Source organism: Sitophilus oryzae, unplaced genomic scaffold, assembly GCF_002938485.1.
Source record: "Sitophilus oryzae breed Bouriz unplaced genomic scaffold, Soryzae_2.0 scaffold_1018_pilon_pilon, whole genome shotgun sequence".
Lineage (NCBI taxonomy): Eukaryota > Metazoa > Arthropoda > Insecta > Coleoptera > Curculionidae > Sitophilus > Sitophilus oryzae.
The window spans coordinates 70,154-75,307 of NW_022145636.1; positions in this window are offsets into that span (position 1 = coordinate 70,154).

A 5,154-nucleotide genomic window follows, 5' to 3' on the forward strand; every position below is an offset into this window, starting at 1 on the left:
GGCAATTTTATTAACATTTGAAATTGTCAGACAACGCGACGCGACGCCCAGTAAGGGTTTTTTTCACTTAATTTTTACTACCCGAATCAGCGTTACATCACACAAACCTCGTAACTGATAGTCTAAGAGCTGGCTACATCAAAAACCTTATCATCGTTACATGGCTAATTTTTCATGTGAAGTATCCTTTTGCGTATAGTCATATTATGAAATAGTCATGTCTGCTAGCGCGATCCCGCGGCTTAAAGCGGGGGCGGCCAATCGAAAAGGTGAAATTTGGACACTAAAAATATTATAAGGTACACGAGTTATAATTGCGAAAATAGTTTTTATTTATTATTGAGAAACGTGGAGAATTGTTGGAACACATTTTTCTCAGCGCTAAAATGCTGGCAGACAACGCGAAAGAGGCATAACATTTTGTTAAAAAAAAGTATGGCATACATGCATGCCGATTGGTAAATGTCATATTTATTTAAAAATCCGTATATAAAAGAACAAACAAATAGATCGTGGCTAAATCAGCGGTAGTTATCAAAAGCGCGATATTACTCTAGCGCTTTCAGGGAACGCTCGCCGCCTCATTCATTTAAGTATAGATAAATCATGTATGCGATTATATTATAAATATTTTTTTTATTATTTCAATAACAGATACCATACATTTACTATTCTGTCTCACTATTTGTAACAGACTCCCTTAGTCTTCCTCTTAGTCTCCCTCTTAATCGATATCTGCACCGTAATTTTTTTACGTAGACTTACGCGCTTCTGATAACTGTCTACAGTTGATTGAGCCACGATTTTTTTGTCTGACCGTTTGCATACGGCTCTTTAATTAAATATACATGACATTCCGCCAATCGGCATGCATGTAGTTTTTTTTGTCAAAATTTTATGCCTCTTTCGCGTTGTCTGCCGGAATTTTAGCCTCGAGAAAAATGTCTGCCAAGAATTTTCCACGTTCTTAATAATAAATATAAGTTATTTGTTAATTATAACATTTTTAGTGTTAAAATTTCACACGTTCGATCGACCGCCCCCGCTTAAGCCCCGGGATCGCGCTGGCAGACATGACTATTTCAGAATGGCTACACAAAAGGATAATCCACAAGAAAAATTAGCTATGTAACGATGATAAGGTTTTTTATAGGTCCAATAACTGGCACTAACAAAAAACTAAAATACTTAAATATTATGACAAAGCCACGATTTCAATATTATTTTAATACTATCAACATGAACTGTACCCGGAACGGCGTAAATAGCATAGTAAAAACTTCTGATTTCTGCCGTATACACGTTTGATTGAAGCCAATAGGAATTATTATTTACATTAAAATCTTTTCATATTACTTATTCTGTTTTTTTTTATTTTTTGATATTACCAACAATACTGATAATGGTAATGATAAAATTGTAGGAATCAAACCATATTTTCAAATGGTACTGCTTTTGTCGACATCCTCTAAATATGTCTGGAAACAGCTGTCTAAACTCTTGGTAGGCGACGGTTTTCCAGTTACATTTTCTCTGCGACCACACTCAAATAATTTGTAAAAAACTTTATTGTCAAAAAAATATTTTTAGTGTAAACCTGAATCCTGGTAGTAGGTATCGCGTCACAACGATACTCATACTCTACACCTACTTAAATTTTTAAATAACCTAGAAGAAGTTCCTATACCGTGTGTTTCTCAAAAGTGGCTCACCCCTATAACTTCTTTATTTTTTCAGATAAATAAACGAGATTTGGTACGTTGGTACATGACATAAATCAAGGTTAATTGACGTGTTCAATTGTTTCGGTCACTTCCTGTTTCACCGGAAATGACTACAACTTTTCATTTTTAAATCGCACCCTCGGTATTTTTTTACTTTATTCGATAGAAAATGACACTCTCAATAAAATGGTTGAATAATCATTACTTTTTGATATAATTTTTTAATGAGACGAGATGGATAGTGACTATTGACGTAAGGTCATATTACGCTGCGTTGGATACTCTATACTAAATTTAAAAAAAAACGTTAAAGAGAGTCCAGGTTTTAATAAAGGATAAGAAAACTAACGATATTTTAGAAAACGTCTGTAATACTCAGGTATACAAACAGAAAAAAAATTGTAAAAAATACTATAATACTTTGCTGTGACTTTGTGTTGCCTCTCTTGGCTGCTATAACTGCCTGTAATACGTCTGTTCATACTGTCATTGAGGCTGCATAATATATCATATTTATTGCGTTATGTTATCCCACTCTACTTTCAGGAGCAAGCTAAGTTCACTTAATGAAGCTGGTACCGCTTCGTGACCTCTAACCCTTCTGCCAAGCATTTCTCAAATGTCGAACATGATGGGCAGTTCATAGTAGTAGATAGTTCACAATAATGACCAAAGTGCCTTGTCATATTGAAAAGTAACTTCAAAATGAAATGACAATTGAAAAAGTGCAAATTGTTGGTGGCAAGTTCTTTTCGCTCTTTAAAATTAACCTAGGCATGTATTGACATGATCCAAAAAATAAAATGCTCAGGAGACATTGTTCTGACCGTAAAATTATATTTTAGGAAAATTTACATACGAAATTATTGCACAGGGTGTTTTAAATTTAGGGTAAAAAAACAACCTCTCGATTAACCCTGTATAATATGCCAAATACTAAAGTTTATAAAAAACTCAGTTTACAAGTTAAAGTTGATAAAATTATATACAGCTTGCTAAAAAAAATCATGAAAATAGGGCTAAAAATATAACACTTTAAATTTTACCAAAAATTTCTCCGTTGCGTTTTTTTGCATCTGAGGTTATATCGTGTATCTATACTATGGTAAAAAATTTCCCATTTTCTCAATCTCTTATATAAATGCCTCCTAGCGCGATACACAAAACCAATATCCCTACTTGAAATTTTCGCGACACTTTTCAGCCAAACTTTTGCAAATTTCCCGGAAATTTTACCTCCATTTATTAGCTAAATGGTCCGCAAACCTCTTACGGAATACTTACTTTTATAAAGCCCAACCCAATTTTCCAACACTTTTTTCACCCCTCACAAGTCGGAAAATTAACAATTTATTAAAAACAATCTTTATAGCTCGGTGGCAGCTGGCAGCACCGGCGGAGAACGCACCAAGCCTATAATATCATAATTCTTATTAGTGATTTTTTTTTCTGAATACTACTTTTATAAATCCCACATTAAATTTATAAAAGTAGTAAGGAATCAGTAATATAAATAAATAAATCATAAATTTCAATGGAATAAAAATATAAATGTTCAGTCTTAAAATTAAAAAAGAGAATCTTCAGAACTTCTAACTTGTATTATAATTTATTATTCCACCTAAAAAACTTTTTAGATGGGTTCAACCATAGTTTCACGTACCGGTCTTGCTAGTGGGGTCATAATTGGGGCCATTTCGGTTATAACAAATTTTTTTAAAGGTACATAATCATAATTTTAGAAGATGTTCATAAAACATTTAATCACTTGATGATTAAAAAAAGTATACCATTAATATTGCAAATTATATTTCATCCTATCATATTATATGTATATTTAATTTTTTGATTTTGTAACGAGCACTTTGTTTACTCACTTGTATCATCGAACTTGAATTCATTTCACTTGAATCAATTTTTGCTTTTGATCAAATCGGTGTGAGAAACTATGAAGCGATAAGATGTTGTTTCGGGAGAGTTGAATATCCGGGAAAGCTGAGTTATTGAATGCTATTGCACCCAACAACGCCCTAATTGCGCTCTCCTTTCCGTGTTGACATTTTTCGGCAAACATTTGAAATTGTCACAACACAACACGACGCCTAGTTCGGATTCTTTTCCACTTATTTTTTACTATCCGAAACAGCGTTACATATACATACATACTGCCATTACCATTACTCACTGACGAGTATTCGACACGTATCAGAAGATGGTCACGTAAGGCGTTTTCTTTCATGACCTTTTCTGTGACTGAAAAGTCCGATACGTGTGATGTTATCTGCCTACCGCACTCCGGACATTCAAAAATCTCATTGCTTTTTTGCCTCTTTACTTTTTGATTGTCGCTGTTGACTGAGTTTACAATTCTTTTCCATTGAGTTCTATTGTGAACTGCTTCTTCCCACTCATTCTGCATGTTAATCTCCTTTAAGTTTTCGTGGAAAATGTCCTTGTACCTTTTCAGTTGCCACACCCGGCCTTCTCTACAATTCCGTCTACAAATTCACCGTAAAGCAGAGATTTTGGTATGCGGTTTTCTTGCATTCTGCATACGTGACCAGCCCATCTTAAGCGGGATTTTGTAACCATGACTTCAATACTCTCGCAGTTACCTTATTCAAGGACCGATACGTTTGAGACATGATGGAACCACCGGATTCTTAGCAGAAGCATTCTTAACAGCGTTACATCAAACAAACCTCGTACCTGAGTGTTTTATAGTTTCAATAACTGCACTAGCAAAAAACTAAAATATTTAAAAATATTATGACAAAGCCACGCTTTCAATATTATTTTAATGCGATCAACATGAACTGTAACGGTAGTTTTAAGTTCTTTTCAGTTAATTAAAAATATACAGTGGTCCCAAATAAAAATCAATTTTTCTGTTTATAACTCTTAAATTATTAATTTTAAAAAAATATACTTAAACCATTAAGTTCTGCGTAAAAAGTGCTTTGGGAATGTTTTCATAGAAATACAACATTTTCCATAGCAAAAAATTTACAGCGATTTGTTAAAAATGCTCATTTTTGTAACCTTTTTGAAAGGACGGCGTGAAATACATTTCTGATTTCTGCCGTATACAGCGCTGCGGTCGGAATTTTTTTAAATCAACTGAAATATACCAAGCCTATAGCTACGATTCTGTGCGTTAAGTTACGTATTTAATTCTAAATACATACTTTAACTTCCTGTCTGTACACGACAACGCAATCACAGCCGTAACGTAAGATTCTGCGTTACGTCTCAAGAGATGCGCCTAAATTTTTTACCGTGCTCTAACTGTCTATTAATATCTATTTTTTTTTGCTATTCTTGAAATAATATAATTTCATTCCATACGTCATATCCACTACAATATTCTGAGATACGATTGTTGTTATCTTTAAGAACCTATATAAATTGATTAGGTTTAAAATCAAAG